The 18,964-nt window shown below is 45.4% G+C and overlaps 1 protein-coding gene across 8 annotated transcripts in view; it reads right to left on the bottom strand.

Moving 5' to 3' along the window:
- The window catches only part of CCM2 (CCM2 scaffold protein), a 55,455-nt gene that overhangs the window by 12,115 nt on the left and 24,376 nt on the right, over positions 1-18,964 (bottom strand). The gene's annotated exons all lie outside the window — the stretch shown is intronic.

The following is an 18,964-nucleotide window of genomic DNA, read 5'->3' as shown; positions in this document are numbered from 1 at the left end:
GAGCCGGCCTGGGAGGCACACCAGAAGGGGACTGACCAAGGGCTGGACACGGGCACAGACAAGCTTGAGACAAAACTCTGGGGGCCAGGCAGGAAGGCCTCTTTACCTCAGCTCCTTTTACCTGAATCACCATACCCAGCTTTCAACAAAAAATTATAAGGCATGGTAATAGGCAAAGAACACCGAACACACAGGGCAAGCATCAGAACCAGACTCAGATATGGCAGAGATTTTGGAATTATCAGACCAGGAATTTAAAACAACTATGATTAACATGCTAAGGGCTCTAATAAAGTGAACATCATGCAAGAATTGATCGGCGATGTAAGCAAAGAGATGGAAATTCTAAGGAAAAAAATCAATGGGAAATGTTAAAAACCAAAAACATTACAACAGAAATGAAGAATGCTTTTGATTCATTCACCAGTAGATGGACACAGCTTGGAGATATGTCAGTAAAAACTCCCCAAACTTAAAAGGAAATAGAAAAAAGAAAAGAAGGGGGAAAAAAAACCAAAAAAGGAATAGGGCTTCCCTGGTGGTGCAGTGGTTGAGAGTCCGCCTGCCGATGCAGGGGACACGGGTTTGTGCCCCAGTCCGGGAAGATCGCACATGCCGCGGAGCGGCTGGGCCCGTGAGCCATGGCCGCTGAGCCTGCGCGTCCGGAGCCTGTGCTCCACAACGGGAGAGGTCACAGCAGTGAGAAGCCCGCGTACTGAAAAAAATAATAATAAAAATAAAAATAAAAATAAAATAAAAAATAAAAGCACTTCCTCTAAGATCAGGGACAAGACAAGGATGTCCACTCTTGCCACTAGTATTCAACATGGTTTTGGAAGTCCTAGCCACGGCAATCAGAGAAGAAAAAGAAATAAAAGGAATACTAATTGGAAAAGAAGAAGGAAAACTGTCACTGTCTGCAAATGCCATGATACTATACATAGATAATCCTAAAGATGCCATCAGAAAACTACTAGAGCTAATCAATGAATCTGGTAAAGCTGCAGGATACAAAATTAATGCACAGAAATCTCTTGCATTCCTATACACTAACAACGAAAGATCAGAAAGAGAAATTAAGGAAACAATCCCATTCACCACTGCAATAAAAAGAATAAAATACCTAGGAATAAACCTACCTAAGGAGGTAAGAGACCTGTACTCAGAAAACCAGAAGACACTGATGAAAGAAATCAAAGATGACACAAACAGATGGAAAGATATATTATGTTTGTGGACTGGAAGAATCAACATTGTGAAAATGACCATACTGCCCAAAGCAATCTACAGATTCAATGCAATCCCTATCAAATTACCAACGGCATTTTTTACTGAACTAGAATAAAAAATCTTAAAATTTGTATGGAGACACAAAAGACCCCGAATAGCCAAAGCAGGCTCGAGGAAAAAAATACGGAGCTGGAGGAATCAGACTCCCTGGCTTCAGACTATACTACAAAGCTACAGTCATCAAGACAATATGGTACTGGCACAAAAACAGAAATATAGAACAATGGAACAGGATAGAAAGCCCAGAGATAAACCCACGCACCTATGATCAACTAATCTATGACAAAGGAGGCAAGGATATACAATGGAGAAAAGACAGTCTCTTCAATAAGTGGTGCTGGGAAAACTGGACAGCTACATGTAAAAGAATGAAATCAGAACACTCCTTAACACCATACACAAAAATAAACTCAAAATGGATTAGAGACCTAAATGTAAGACCGGGCACTATAAAACTCCTCGAGGAAAACATAGGAAGAACACTCTCTGACATAAATCACAGCAAGATCTTTTTTGACCCACCTCCTAGAGTAATGGAAATAAAAACAAAAATAAACAAATGGGACCTAATGAAACTTAAAAGCTTTTGCACAGCAAAGGAAACTGCAAACAAGACGAAAAGACAATCCTCAGAATGGGAGAAAATATGTACAAACAACACAACTGACAAAGGATTAATCTCCAAAATATATAAACAGCTCATGCAGCTCAATATTTAAAAAAAAAAAAAACAACCCAATCAAAAAGTGGGCAGAAGGGCTTCCCTGGTGGCGCAGCGGTTGAGAGTCCACCTGCCGATGCAGGAGACACGGATTCGTGTCCCGGTCCGGGAAGATCCCACATGCCGCGGAGCAGCTGGGCCCGTGAGCCATGGCCGCTGAGCCTGTGCGTCTGGAGCCTGTGCTCCGCAATGGGAGAGGCCACAACAGTGAGAGGCCCGCAAACAGCAAAAAAAAAAAAAAAAAAAAAAAGTGGGCAGAAGACCTAAATAGACATTTCTCCAAAGAAGACATACAGATGGCCAACAAACACATGAAAAGATGCTCAACATCACTAATCATTAGAGAAATGCAAATCAAAACTACAATAAGGTATCATCTCACACCAGTTAGAAGGGGTATCATCAGAAAATCTACAAACAACAAATGCTAAAGAGGGTGTGGAGAACAGGGAACCCTCTTGCACTGCTGGTGGGAATGTAAATTGATACAGCCACTATGGAGAACAGTATGGCAGTTCCTTACAAAGCTAAAAATAGGGCTTCCCTGGTGGCGCAGTGGTTGAGAGTCCGCCTGCCGGTGCAGGGGACACAGGTTCGAGCTCTGGTCTGGGAGGATCCCACATGCCGCGGAGCGGCTGGGCCCGTGAGCCATGGCCGCTGAGCCTGCGTGTCCGGAGCCTGTGCTCCACAATGGGAGAGGCCACAACAGTGGGAGGCCCGCATACCACAAAAAAAAAAAAAAAAAAAAAAAAGCTAAAAATAGAACTATCATATGACCCAGCAATCCCACTACTGGGCATATACCCAGAGAAAACCATAACTCAAAAGGACATATGCACCCCAGTGTTGACTGCAGCACTATTTACAATAGCCAGGTCATGGAAACAACCTAAATGCCCATCAACAGATGAATGGGTAAAGAAGGTGTGGTACATATATATACAAAGGAATATTACCCAGCCATAAAAAGGAACGAAATTGGGTCATCTGCAGAGACGTGGATTGACCTAGAGACTGATACAGAGTGAAGTAAGTCAGAAAGAGAAAAACAAATATCGTACATTAACGCATATACGCATATGTGGAATCTAGAAAAATGGTACAGATGAACCAGTTTGCAAGGCAGAAATAGACACAGGTGTAGAAAACAAACATATGGACACCAAGCGGGGAAAGCGGGGGCATGGATGGTGGTGGTGGTGGTGGTGGGATGAATTGGGAGATTGGGATTGAGATATATGCACTAATATGTATAAAAATAGAGAACTAATAAAACCTGCTGTATAATAAATAAATAAATAAATAAATAAATAAATAAATAAAAGAGAAGCCACCAGGATGAGACGCCCACACACCGCAACAAAGAGTATCCCCTGCTCACCACAACTAAAGAAAAGCCCGCACGCAACGAAGACCCAACAGAGCCAAAAATAAAATGAATAAAATAATACAAAACAAAATAACAAGAAGTATAATTGATAATGTTAAGAAAGGAGAAACAATGGAATTATTAAAATGCTCAAATAAAACCAGATAAAGCAGAAATTGAGTAGAAAACAAAACAAACAAAGAACAAGAGCAACAAATAGAAAACAATTATAAATATGGAAAATATTAATCCAACTATGTCAATAATCACTTTAAATGTGAATCATCTGAATATACCAATTAAAAGACAAAAACTGTCAGGCTGGATAAAAAATTCAAGACACAAGTATATGCTGTCTACAAGAAACCGACTTTAAAGAGGGGTATTACATAATAAAAACATAATAATCCTTAATGTTTATGCACCTAACAAGAGAGCTTCAAAAACACATGAGGCAAAAACTGATAGAACTACGGGGAGAAACAGATGAATCCACTATTACAGCTGAAGACTTCAACACCCCCCTCTCAGAAATGGACAGAAAATGACAGATCCAGCAGGCAGAAAATGATAAGGAGAAAGGTGAACTCAACATCTTCCACCAACTGCATATAACTAACATCAACAGACTGCTTCATCCAACAACAGCATTCAACAGAATACACATTCTTCTCAAGCTCACACGAACATTCACCACGATAGAGCACATTCTGGGCCATAAAACACACCTTAACAAATTTAAAAGAATAGAAACCATACAAAGTGTGTCCTCAGATCCCAGCGGAATTCTTTCTTTTTTGGCCGCGCTGTGCGGCTTGCAGGATCTTAGTTCCCTGACCAGGGATTGAACCCAGGCCCCCTGCAGTGGAAGCGCAGAGTCCTAACCACTGGACCACCAGTGGAATTCCTTGAAAGACACAATCTACCAAAATTCACATAAGGAGAAATGGATAATGTGAATAGGCATATAAGCTATTAAAGAAATTGAATCAATAATAACTTTCTAAAACGGCAAGTATCAGGCCCAGACAGATTCACTGGTTAATTCTACTCAACATTTAACGAAGAAACTATACCAATTCTCTATAATCTCTTCCAGAAAATGAAAAGAGAAAACACTTCCTAACCCATTTTTTGAGGCAGCATTACCTTAGTATCAAAACCAAAGATACTACAAGAAAGGAAAGACCAATATTTCTCATAAACATAGATACAAAAATCCTCAACAAAATATTAGCAAATCAAATCCAACAACGGATAAAAAGAATTATAAACCAAAAGCAAGTGGGATTTATCCCAGGTATGCAAAGTTGACTCTACATTCAAAAATTATTAAATGTGATCCACCACTTTAACAGGCTAAAGAGAAAAATCATATGGTATCAACAGATGCATAAGAAGCATTTGACAACCTCTAATATTCATAACAAAAACTCCCAGCAAACTAGAAATAGAGGGGAACTTCCTCAACTTGATAAGGAACATGTACAAAAAACCTACAGCTAACATCAATACTTAATTGTAAGAAGCTCTAAGGTTGCCTAAGACCAGGAACAAGGAAAGGATGTCCCCTCTCACCACTGCTTTTCAATACTGTATTGGAAGTCCTAGATAATGCAGTAAGACAAGAAAAGGAAATAGAAGGTCAAGATTGGGAGGGAAGAAATCGAACTGTCTTTGTTTGCAGATGCCCTCTCTGACGGGGGAACCAAGCAGGCAGGTTACTCTGGGGATTATCAAATGCAAGCAAAGTAAACACAGAGGCCTAAGCCAGTTCACCTACTGCTGTGCCAGGCAACCACCTGCCCACAGAGAAGAAAACTGGCACAGAGAGAAGAGGGACTGGCAGAAGCTCACGTAGGGAACAGAAGCAGATATAGGCTGAGTCTAGGCACAGTCAGATGAGCATCCTAAACTTCACAACAGCTGCATTCAAAAGCTGTTCAGTGTGTGCTGGGTAGCTCCAAAGGGAAATGCCTACTCATTCTAAAAAGTTTTAGATTTTATCCTTTCTAAGCTTGGGGTGAGGGGGAGAGAATAAAACTAAACTGTGTATTAGTTTCCCCACTCTCTACAGGGCTGAGAATCTACCCCTCTGACAGAACAGTTTAGAAATAAATAAGCAGCACATCAAATTACTGGCTCATACTTAAGGTTGTTACAAATGAACATTCCAGAACGTTGTCACAGATGTGCAGCTAGCAGAGGCCTTTCTATCCTCTTCTTTTTTTTTTTTTTTTTTTTTTGCGGTACGCGGGCCTCTCACTGCTGTGGCCTCTCCCGTTGCGGAGCACAGGCTCCGGATGTGCAGGCTCAGTGGCCATGGCTCACGGGCCCAGCCACTCCGCGGCATGTGGGATCCTCCCGGACCGGGGCACGAACCTGTGTCCCCTGCATCGGCAGGCGGACTCTCAACCACTGCACCACGAGGGAAGCCCTATCCTCTTCTATGTGTTCATGTAAACCAAATGCAAACCCTTCCTTAAATTTATCAATATTACCTTTCATCTATTCTCACACTTCGTGATTTCAAAACTTACTACAAAGCTACAATAAGCAACAGTGTGGTATTGGCATCAAGACAGACATTCAGAGCAATGAAATAAAGAGCTCAGAAATAAACCCTCATATACAGTGTCAGTTGATTTTTGATAAGGGTGCCAAGGCCATTCAATGGGGAAAGGACAATCTTTTCAACAAGTGGTACTGGGAAAACAAGACTCCACACACAAAAGAATCAAGTTTGACCCTTAGCTAACACCATACACAAAAATTAACTCAAATGGATCAAACACCTAAATTTAAGACCTAAAACTATAAGACTCTTAGAAGAAAACATAGAGGAAAAGCTTCATGACATTGGATGTGGCAGTGATTTATTGGATATGATACCAAAAGCACAGGCAATAACAAAAGGTGGAAGCAACTCAATTCTTGACCGAAGAATTGGATAAACAAAATGTGTTATAAACAGTGGGATATTATTCATCGTTAAAAAGGAAGGAAATTCTGATACATGCTACAACATGGATAATCCCAGGCACAAAAAGTTAAATACTATATGATTCCACTTATACGAGGTATCCAGAGTAGTCAAATTCAGAGAGACAGAAAGTGGAATGGTGGCTGTCAGAGGCTGGGAGGAGGGAGAAACGGGGTTATTGTTTAATAGGTACAGAGTGTCAGTCTGGCAAGGTGAAAATAATCCTGGAGGTGAATGGTGGTAATGGTTGCAGAGCAATGTGAATGTTAGAACACTTAAACTGTACACTTAAAAATGGTTAAGATGGTAAATTTTATGTTATGTGTATTTTAACACAATTTTAAAAACCTTTAATGTGGAAAAAAAGCACAGGCAGTAAGAGAAAAAAAATGACAAACTGGACTTCATCAAAATTTAAAACTTTGTACATCAAAGGACACCATCAATAGAGTGCAAAGACAACCTACCGAATGGGAGAAAATATTTGCAATCATATATCTGAAAAGAAGTTAATACCCAGAATACACAAAGAACTCCTATAACTCCACATCAAAAAAACAAACAACCTGATTAAGAAATATGCAACGGGGCATCCCTGGTGGCGCAGTGGTTGAGAGTCTGCCTGCCGATGCAGGGGACACGGGTTCGTGCCCCGATCCCGGAGGATCCCACATGCCGCGGAGCGGCTGGGCCCGCGAGCCATGGCCGCGGAGCCTGTGTGTCCGGAGCCTGTGCTCCGCAACGGGAGAGGCCACAGCAGTGAGAGGCCCGCGTACAGCAAAAAAAAAAAAAAAAAAAAAAAAAAAAGAAATATGCAACGGACTTAAATAGGCATTTCTCCAAAGAAGGTGTATAGATGGCCAATAAGCACATGAAAAGATTCTCAATATCACTAGTAACTAGCGAAATGCAAATCAAAACCACAGTAAGATACTACTTCACACCCATCTGGACGGCTACCATCAAAACAGAAAATAATGTGTTGGTGAAGACATGGAGAAATTGGAACCCTTGTGCACTGCTGGTGGGACTGTAAAATGGTACAGCCACTATGGAAAACAGTATGGTCATTCCTTAAGAAATAAAACATAGAATTAGCATATGATCCAGCAATTCCACTTCTGGATATCTATGTAAAAGAACTGCAAGCAGACAATAAAACTCTTAGAAGAGGGCTTCCCTGGTGGCGCAGTGGTTGAGAGTCCGCCTGCCGACGCAGGGGACGTGGGTTCGCGTCCCGGCCCAGGAGGATCCCACGTGCCGCGGAGCGGCTGGGCCAGTGAGCCATGGCCGCTGAGCCTGTGCGTCCGGAGCCTGTGCTCCGCAACGGGAGAGGCCACAGCAGTGAGAGGCCCGCGTACAGCAAAAAAAAAAAAAAAAAAAAAAAAACTCTTAGAAGAAAACATAGGGCAAAAGCTTCATGATATTGGATTTGGCAATGATTTCTTGGATTTGACACCAAAGGCACAGGCGACAAAGGCAAAAAAAAAAACAGACAAACTGGAGTTCAACAAGATTTTAAAATTTTGTACATTAAGAGACGCTATCCACAGAGGAAAAGAGCAACCCACGGAATGGGAGAAAATATTTGCAAATCATATCTCTGACAAGGGATTAATATCTAGAATATACTGAGAACTCCTAAAACTCAACAAAAAACACCTGATGCCAAAATGGGCAAAAGATTTGAATAAAGAAGATACACAAATGTCCAATGAGAACATGAAAAGATGCTTGAGATCGCTAATCATTAGAGAAATACAATCAAAACTACAATGAGATACCACCTCAAACTCATTAGGATGGCTAGTGAAAAACAAAACAAAAACAGAAAACAACGAGTGCTAGCGAGGATGTGGAGACACTGGAACGCCTGTGCACTGTTGGTGGGAATATAAAATGGCGCAGCTGCTGTGGAAAACAGTATGGAGGTTCCTCAAAAAATTAAAAATAGAATTACCATATGACCCAGCAATTCCACTTCTGGGTATAGATAAACCCAAAAGAATTAAAGGCAGGGTCTCAAAGAGATTTCTGTATTCCCATGTTCATAGCAGCATCGTTCACAATAACTACAACATGGAAGCAACCCAAGTGTCCACTGATGGATGAACGGATAAGCGAGATGTGGTGTATCCATACAATAGTATATTGTTCAGCCTTAAAAAGGAAGGAAATTCTGCAGTACATTACAACACGGGTAAAACTTGAGAATATTATGCTAAGTGAAATAAGCCAGTCACAAAAAGACTAACAGTGTATGATTCCACTCATATGAACTTCCTAGAGAAGTCAAATCCATAGAGACAGAACGATGGTTGCCAGGGGCTGTGGGGAGGAAAGAATGCGGAGTTTTTGTTTAATAGGTATAGTTTCAGATTCACAAGATCAAAAGAGTTAAGGTAATGGATGGTGGTGATGGCTGCACAACCACGTGAATGTATCTCATACTACTGAACTGCGCCCTTAAAAATGTTTAAGATGGTACATTTTATGCTATATTTTAACACAATTTAAAAAAGAAAAAAAACTGAAAGCAGAGACCCAAACAGACATTTGTACATCCATGTTCATAACAGTATTATTCACAATAGTCAAAAGTTGGAAACAGGGCTTCCCTGGTGGCGCAGTGGTTGAGAGTCCGCCTGCTGATGCAGGGGACACGGGTTCGTGCCCCGGTCCGGGAAGATCCCACGTGCCACGGAGTGGCTGGGCCCGTGAGCCATGGCCACTGAGCCTGCGCATCCGGAGCCTGTGCTCCGCAACGGGAGAGGCCACAACAGTGAGAGGCCCGCATACTGCAAAAAAAAAAAAAAGTTGGAAACAACCCAACGCCCATTGATAGATGAATGGATAAATAATATGTGGTGTGTGTATATATATATTGTACTGAAAAGTTCTGAAAAGAAAAAGTTCTGGAAATGGATGGTGGCGATGGCTGAACAACTATGTGAGTGTACTTAATACCATGAAATATACACTTAAACAGTTAATTTTATGTTATGCATATTTCACAATAAAAAAATCGTATCCTAGCTTCACTCAATAATTGCATTTGCTAAAAACCTCTTGAATCATAATCCGTATTATACTGTATATTAGTTACCACTTCTAGATGTGTATCATCCCAAATTATTAATTTTGCTTAAATTCAAATAGTAATAAAAAATATATTGACTACGTTGGGGTCATATAAAAGTACCCTGGTAGGCTTCCCTGGTGGCACAGTGGTTGAGAGTCCGCCTGCCGATGCAGGGGACACAGGTTCGTGCCCCGGTCCAGGAGGATCCCACATGCCACGGAGCGGCTGGGCCTGTGAGCCATGGCCGCTGAGCCTGCGCGTCCGGAGCCTGTGCTCCGCAACGGGAGAGGCCACAACAATGAGAGGCCTGTGTACCAGTTAAAAAAAAAAAAAAGGGCCCTGGTGTTATCATGTCTGCAGGACTGTACAAGGATTGCCCCGCCTCCTCATGGCCTGGGGGACAAAAGGTCACCACCACCCTCTTGCCTTTCTCAAAGTGCCACCACACTTCAAACTCAGGCTCACAGATCACCAAGAAGGATTCTACTTTCTTCACAGAGGTGAGTCCTCACTCATTGGAGATTTTTTTCGCTGTAACATACGTATTAGTAAAACATGTTTTGTCAAAAAGGAAAATTGCAGCTCTCATTCCTGCTGTAACTCCAGATGGGACAAAGTGTGCCTCCTGGGCAGTTCTTACAAAAGCCTTCCCCACCGTCCTGGGCAGTCCCCTGCCGGTCCTGACCAATGTGCAGCGCCCCCTTCAGCGACGTCAGGGACCAGCCCACACCCGCCGTGAGATGACATGGCGCGGCGTGCTGTGCTGATTAACTGATCATAGCACATTCAGGTCATAGCTGCAGAGGGATGAACGTGATGGAACAACACAGACCAAGGGGACATCTGACTAGTGGTCACATCAGCTCCATCAGCCCTGGCAGCAAAAGCCGGACTGTCTTGGGCACCCGCTAACCCCACTGCCATTCCTGCCGCCCTTATAGAGACTGCAGCCAACACAGGAACATGCTGGTGAGCTCGTCACTTCAGCTCTGAACAGCGGAAAGTATTTCCAAAAATAATTGCTGACAAGATACAAGAGAAGTCCATTTTTATACTGAGCCGAAGTCAGCCTCCCTATAACATCCACCTATTTGACCTTGATCAACAAGTTTTCCACGGCAGAGCATGGGCGCCGATGAACGGCAGGACTCTATGAGACGTGGGATGGGGACACCTAGGTAGATGCACTTGAGAACCTCAATCTCATATTCTTCTCAGCACTCTAGGCCTGCAGCAGTGGCCCAATCCCACTTGCTAGAAGCCACAGGACCCCCATACACACATACGCACACACACACACCCCTTGCTCAAAAACGACACACAGGCCTCACTGGGATGGCACCTTTCATGACAATGCTGTTCTCCTCAGGGTCTGCCCCTTCTGCCCCTCCTGGCCATAAGACCTGTTCCTGGGATCAAATCTCAACATAGCACGATCGGGACCCGCTGGGAAGAGAGACTGAACACTGATGGAGCAGCAGGTGCCGGATGGAGGTGGATGGACCGCCAGCTGGATGAGCGTGTCTATGGGGCTCTGCACTTAACCCTGGTCAGGGGCCCAGACACGGCTCTCATGCACTGCAATCACAGCTTAGAAGCTCAGCAAACACAAGGCCCATGTTAAACTCAGTGGAGATTGCAGAACTGCCGAGCCAACTGTGGATAAAGGTTCCAAAAGATGCAGAGAGGTGGGCCCGCTGGACGGGGTCTACCGTGTAAGACCTGGGACCCCACGACTGCCCCTGCTACTTGGGAGGGCTGGCAGGACACCCCACCCTCAAGGATGAGCTGGAACGAATGGGCTGGCAGGGGTGCTGGCACCACCCAGCGGCTCGGCGGTGGCTGTTCTCAGGGGGAGAGCTAATGGGGGAGATGCTTTAGCACTAGGCTTCCTGGAGCGAGGGGGATGACAGGACCCTGCGAGAGCAGAAGCCCGGGGGCAGCCCTCAGCCACCAGGAGCAGGGCAGGCAGGCGTGCTCACTGCAGCGGGCGGCGACTGTAAATGGCCAAATGGCGGGGCGGGGGCTGGTATGCAGGCCCCACAGAGATGCAACTAGAGCAGAGGTGTTCCCAGGGGCCAGGGAGCTGCTGGGAGCCATGTACACAAACAAGGACACCACCACTGAGCGTGCTGCTCCAATGCAGAGTGGCTGTCTCTGACCCGGTTTCCAGTCCCAGGAAGTGCCTGAGGGAAAGGCCAAGCCCGGGAGAAGGAATCTGTAACACCCACACGAGTTGTGCGTGCGCTGCAGCAACGCCCCCAGTTCCCTCCGAAGGGACTCACAGCCACTCACTTGGGTAACAGTACACGGGGGAAGGAAACTGTTCGAGGCTTGGAAGAGAGGGTCTGAGACAATGCTGAAAGGCAGGGGCCCAGACCACCAGCAAGGTCCTCTACAGGGTCGGGGCACATCCAGGAGGGGACACCTGCAAGGATGCCACACCTCCTCAGAATGCAGGGCACATCTGGAACCAACAGTCATTACACGACGCCTGGTCCCCAGTGGACAGAACGCATGGCTCTGGGCTCCAAGGTACGGCAGCAGGAGTGGCTCTGATCACCATCAATCCAAGAGACCCACCTGGGGAACGTGTGCTCCCAGCCCTGAAACTTTTGGCTCCATGTGTTTTGAGAGCCTGGCTCTAGGGGTAAAAGGCTTCTACCAGGGGACACAAAAGGGATCTAAACTTAAAACCGCAGTCACCTCCTGATGCCAGCAGACAAGCAAGCAGAGAAAGGTGGTACTGTGCTGCAGGGGCAACCGGCCCGGATCGTGATGAGGAGGTGGGGAAGCTGCTACATACTAGGGACAAAGAGGCGCCTGTGTGGCCTTTAGGGGCCCCTTACACGCCCTTAAGTGGGCAGATACACATCTTTTTCCTCTCCTCCATCCTGCTTCCTTCCCTCCCCTTCTCCTGAGAACACACCCTGAATCATCAAACACAATCTCCAGTTTCAGGCCCTGCTTCTAGAGAACCGAGACATCTCTGAACAAAGACAAGCGACAAACAGGGAAAACCTTAACACTAACTTCACCGCGCAGGGCAAACTCACCTACCACACTGAGCGCTAGGGAAAACGTATGGGAAAACCACCAACCACCCGACAGAAAAATGGCTGTAGAAAGACACTTAAGAGATCTGACTCGACCATATGAAAAGATACACAACCTCGCTCGTAAGTACAAACTGCGAGGTAACAGACTATGACCATCAGACTGGCAAAGATCAAGAAGCCCGCATGTACACTGTGTGGCCCCTTAGAGTGTGGATGAACAGGCATTCGCCCAGACTGCCCGTGGTGTACACCAGCTTAAATCCCGCATGAAGGGCAACCTGGAAATGTCTGTCAAGACAAAAATAGCCGAGCCCTACACCCAGCAATTCTACTTCTGCAATTTATCCTAGAGGGTTAGTAAAATGTGTAACAGAGACAAATTAAATATGTATGAATACATCACGGTACAGCCATTATAACAGGAGGGAGATGGACGAGGCAGCTTTATGTGCCCCAACCCACCAAGATATGTCGAGATATACTGTTGCGTGTAAACAACGAGGTGCAAAGTGTGCACTAGGTAATCGTTTGGGAACAAATGCATGTGTGTGCTCAGATATGGACAGACCGCCCACGCAGGGACACACGAGAAACTGATGCCAATGGTTCTTTCCAGGGGCGGGGGGGTGGGGGGACTGGGGACCTCTCCTCACCGGGCATCTCCTTACCATCTGAATTTTGTACCATGTCCATAACTTACCTATTCAACTATCTGAATTTTGTACCATGTCCATAACTTACCTATTCAACTTTCAAAAATACAATAAATAAGAAATAACAAAGCTTATCAAGAAGCATCTTGGGTTTGGTATCACACATGTGATTAATTACCCACTGCTGCCCCCCGAATTAAAAGCCAGAGTGTCGGTTCACAGGTCCCGAGCCTGCACCCCTGCACCACCCTGGGCCTCATGGGGTCGAAACCCTGGGAAGGATGCTTCTGCTTTAAAAAAGCCGGGTGAGGATTCAATGAGAAAATGTATTTAAAATGTTAAAGTGTTGCCGTACAGTAGGTAAGCATTCAGAAACGAGAAGCTACTGTGAAGTGCCTCTCACCTTCATGTTAGTAATGTTCATTCTGAATACAAACTACTTTCCATAAAGAACTACACTCGAGTATGCGGGAGGAAAAGTCTCACCACTAGTGCATTGTGTTGTCGTTGCTGTTTTTATTTTTATCAAAGTGATACATGTAGGAAGTTTAAAAACGTAAATAGTCCCCAGAAGTGTGTAACAAAAAACAACCATCTGGTCCCAACCCAGGCAACCCTATAAACTGCTTCCCACAGGCAGCAACTCCAGGGTCTTCTGGATCTAGGACCAACTTTCTAAGTAATGGTTTTACATTGCTACTGCCTGATTCATCAATCTAAGACATTAGCTGTTGATTTCCAGTTACGGCAGAGAAAGAGTTAACTCCCTTACATCACCACCCCCACTTCTTCCTTTTTTCTTACAATTTAGATAATTTATTACTTAATCATTACTTGGTGCTTATATCCTCCTGTTAGGTACATTCTATTTCACCACTGTGCCAAGAGGTAGTGAAATCACAATTTTCTTTAAGCAGAGTCTTTAATTTTTTTTAACCTTTAACTCTAAGATAATTGTAAATGGCATGCAGTTGCAAGAAATAATACACAGAAGTCCACTGTACCCCGCACCCTGTTATACCCAAGGTAAAATCTCGTGATCACCCAGCATCACAACCAGGAGAGTGACTACAAGGTCAGGTTACAGAACATTCCAATACAAGGTCCCTCCCACTTCTCTTTTACAGGCGCACCCACTTCCCACCCACCTGGTCTCCTCCTTAACCCCTAGCAAGCCCTATCGGTTCTGCATTTCAATAATTCTGTCATATCAAGAATGTTATACAAAGGGAATCATACAGTATGTAGCTTTGGGGATTGGCTTTTTTTACTCAGCATAATTCTCTGCAGATTCCTGGAGGGTGCTGAAGCAATCAGTAAATCATGCCTTTTTACAGCTGAGTAGGGTTCCACGGTATGGATGCTGCACATCATTTGTTTAACCATCTACCCACTGGAGGACATCTGGGGTATTTCCAGTTTTTGCCCATTATGAATAAAGCTGCTTTTAATATTCATGTATAGGTTTTTGTGTCAACACAGATTTTCATTTCCCTGGGATGAATACTCAGAGTGCAACTGCCAGGTCAGACGGTAGTTGCATGTTTAGTTTTTAAGGAACTGCCCACTTGTGTTCCAGAGCGGCTGCACCGTTCTACACGTCCACCAGCCATGCATGAGTGTGACCTTCTGCATCCTCGCCAGCATCTGCTGTTCTCACTACTTATTTAACGTCAGTCCTTCTGTTTGGTGTGTAGTGATGTCTCCCTGTGGTTGTAATTTGCACTTCCCTAACGGCTAGTGAGGTTGAACATCTTCACGTGCTTATTCCCATGTGACTGTCTGCTTTGGTGAACTAAATGTCTCTTCATGACTTTTGCCCATGTTCTAATCAGATTGTTGGCTTTTCTACTTTATAGTCCTTTATATACTCTAGATAAAAGACCTTTGGCAGGTAGGTGGTTTGCAGATATCTTCTCCCAGTCTGTAGCCTGTGTTTTCATCCTCCTAACGGAGTCCTCTGCAGAACAAAAGTTTTTAAATTTGATGGAGTTCAGTTTACCAATCATTCCCTTTTTGATGTCAAGTCTAAGGACTCTGCCTACCCTGGGTCCTGGAGATTTTCTCTTAGGTTTTTTTCTAAGAGTGTTAGAGTTTTACCTTTTCCCTTTAATTCCATGATCCATTCTGAGTTAATTTTTGTATAAGGTGTGAGATTTAGCGTGAGGTTCCTTTTTGTCCCAATGGGTGTCCCACGGCTCCAGCGCCATTTGCTAAGAAGACGGCCCTTCCACTGACTTGCTTTTTGCGCCTCTGTCAAAAATCAGTTGGGTGTCTTTGTCTGGGTCTGTTTCTGGGTTCATGATGCTTTTCCACTGATTACTGTGTCAGTCCCTCTGCTGCTCCCTCACAGTCTTCATTGCTGTAGCTCTCAAGTACATCTTGAAATCAGGCGGACTGATTCCTCTCTTTTAACTCTTCTTTTTCAAACCGTTCCAGCTATTCTACTTCTTGTGCCTTTCCATACAAATTTTAGAACACTTGTCTATATCTACAAAATATCTTGCCAGGATTTTGATAGGAAATGCATCAAACCTGTGTATCGATTTGGGGAAAACTGACATGTTAACTAGGTTGAATCTTCCAATCCATGTACGTGGTATGTTTCTCCACTTATTCCGATCTTTGATCCTTTCATCCGTGTTGTGTAGTTTTCAGCGTACAAATCCTATACGTTTTGTTACGTTTATACCTAAGCATCTGTATTCACAACTGTAATATATTTTTTGCTTCGTACTGCCTGATTTTGGTATCAGGGAAATACTAACCTCACAAATGAGTTAAAAAGTGTTCCCTCCCCTTCTGTTTTTCTGGAAGAGACTGTGTAGAATTAGTGTTAACTCTTTAAACATATGATAGAATTTTCCAGAAACCACCTGGGCCTGGAGACTTTTTTATGGGAGTTTTCAAATTAGGTATTTAATTTCTTTAATAGTTGCAGGACTATTCAAATGATCTATTTACTGGTGACCCGTGGCAGTCTGTGCTCTTCAAGAGACTGGTCTGTTTGCTGGCTGCTGTCTGAGGGTGCAGTCGCCTGTGGTGCTTTCATCAGACTTTGATTCTTCAGGGTCTCTTAGCACTTGAAGGATGTCGTCACTTCCTTCTGGCCCCGTGGTTTCTGACACGAAATCTATCATTCCGCTTTCCCTACAGGTAAAGTGTTCTTTCTCACTGCTTTCAAGACTCTGTCTTTGTCTTAATTTTCGGAAGTTTCACTACGACGTGTCTTGGTGTGCACTGCTTTGGGTTTATCCTGTCTGTGGTGAGCTTCTTGAATCTCTGAGTCTGTCTTTTACCAAATCACAGCAGTTTCAGCCATGATTCCTTTGATCAGCTTTTCAGCCCCACCCCACCCCGTCTCTTCTCCCTCCAGGACTCTGAGGACACAAGTGTCAGAAATCTGCTCTAGTCCCACAGGGGGAGGGGAGCACACTCTGTTACCAGGTGGAAGGGCTGACTCCCCACTGGCCTCCGCTGCCACCTGAGTGGGGGGCTCCTCTTCCCTGCTGGACATGGTTGGCGTTCTGGCTCCCCAAGTGGCCCAATGACATGAGGGGTGGTGTGTGTCACACTGCTGCTGTCTGAGGGCAGAATTCCAGGCTCCCCACATGGTCTCCACTGACACCGCAGTTCCACTAGGGGTTCATCAGGGATAAAGCCCCCGCTCCCCACTCAGCCTTCTCTGGGGTGGGTGCTGGCCCCTACACAGTCTCTGCTGGTAGAGGCGGCAGCGGGGCCACAGATTTTTCGGTCACATTTGGTTGGAACTGAGCAGGTACTGTAAAACATTTTCTGTCCTGCTAAGCCATCCCTTTCCTGGTCCTTTGGCCAGAGAGAGTGAATTTTGTTGGGATTTTGTGTGCACCTGTTGGCTGCTCTGGGTTGCCAGCTTCTTCAGTTCCAAGCTTGGGATACATGAGGAAAAAGAGAACCGGGGCACTCACCAAAGGGGTCGCCCCTTGGGTCCCAAGGCCCCTGGATGGTCTGCCGTCACTCTACCTTTCAGAGTCTTCTTACGGCTTGTTGTATATATAACGTCCAGGAGTTTTAGGTGTACTTAGTGAGAGGAATAGGGAAAAATATGTCGACTCCCTCTTCCTGGAAGCGGAAGTCCCCAACCTTTAAATTTTCCTGGTGTAATATGGGCCTAGCCTTCCCTCCACTTGCTTTGTTTTCAATGTACACTTCTATCTTCCCAATTCTTCAGCAGCCTCGACTCCAACATATAAAACCATCTGTGTTCTCTTCTCCCAGAGCTGCCCTAGCCTGTTCCTCAGAGTCCCATCTTGGGAATTCCCTCTGTTCTTTTCCGTGCTTAGAGCCCCGGTTCTGGATCTGCATCTCCCACCTTCCTGGTGCGTCCCTGTGCTCTGAGGCAGCACATCTCCCAGGAACCTCGTCAGAACGGGCTCTGAGGGCTCACGTTTTAGAAACCTGACTGTCCGGTAATCATGACCAGAAAGGGACCCTCTCGAGCTGAGAATCATGTCTGGTGGTGAATTTTCTGCAAAAGGTTCTTCTTCCATTACTGTCTTAACAACTTCCTCCCACTCTCCTCCGTTCTTTCTTCTTATGAGTCAGAGGTTGAACCTTCTGGATGGATCCTATCATTTTTTTCTCTCTCTCACCTTCTGTTTACTGATGTTTGACCTCCTTGTCTTTTGACCCCTCTAATGAATCTTTCACGACACATAATTAAGATCCTTTGATTCCGAAAGCTCGTCTCCACCTGTTATCCTGCTATCTCACAGTTAACAGGATTTCCTCTTATCTTTCGGACAACATTCTGTATTTTTATTTTTCCCCCCCGTTTCCGCACTGCTGCTGTTGCATTCACGTTTACGTCTTGTGTTTGTCCCGGGCTCTATCTTTAGATTAAACGTCTTCCTCAAGCGTGCGCGTCTCCCTGACTGCCCACGAAAGAGGCCGTGTGCTCGGGCAGAGGTGCAGACTGTCAGCTTCTCTCAGGCCGGCTGGAGGGTCACCCCAGCGTCATTCGAGGCGGCACTTCTGTGGGTTGCGTGGCTTCCACATGAAAGCACCCCTCCGAGGATCCCCTTGTGGGAGAGGCCTGGTTGCAGGCCTATCTGGAAGCTTGAGGGAAAGGGGGTGGGCAATTCTCACCGCTCCGGAAAGAGGCTTTGACTTAATCTGCTCATCTTCACACTGGGTCTCTCCCCACCCTCCTCCGGGCCAGGTGTCCCCACGTCTAAAGCCCCCCTAGTGTCATGTCTCTACCAGGGAGACCTCCCACCTCCCCCTGTGGCAGGTGAGAGCAAACCCCTCCAAAAAGCCCACACTGTGCTTCACGCCCCCCCAGCCCCCGGGTCCAGCTGGACAGCTCTGCGTCCTCTGACGGACACAGGTCCAGCTCCGTGGGCTCTGTGAACTCGTCACCCAACCTTCGTCAGCTCCCTCTGCAAGTTCACGGGCCTCTCTCATCACCACAGTCCCCTTTCCCATTCTCTCTGACTGCGCAGTTTTATTCATTTCTTTTCATGCAGTGTTTAGGGGAAGCGCTGCCAATACACTAGTGCGCGTCATGTTTACCCACAAGTGGGCAGGGGCTTTGACAGGGTTCAGGGGTCCGTGTCCTAGGCTGTGACAACGGCACACGGATTAGCTCTCAGCCTTGACCAAGGAACCGAAACACACGGCCAGCCTTTATGAGAAAGGAGGCAGCTTGCTACTGGAGAGAAAGCCAGAAATGGGGCCAGAAGACAGAGACCTGGGGTTTGGGCACCCAGTTATCGGACACACCACCGCAGGGGCACCACCGGGTGGGAGTCACCCGAGGTGTGAGT

This window comes from Mesoplodon densirostris, chromosome 9 (genome assembly GCF_025265405.1).
Source record: "Mesoplodon densirostris isolate mMesDen1 chromosome 9, mMesDen1 primary haplotype, whole genome shotgun sequence".
Lineage (NCBI taxonomy): Eukaryota > Metazoa > Chordata > Mammalia > Artiodactyla > Ziphiidae > Mesoplodon > Mesoplodon densirostris.
The sequence above is the reverse complement of the archived record's forward strand: the minus strand, read 5'-3'. Positions and strand labels throughout refer to the sequence as shown.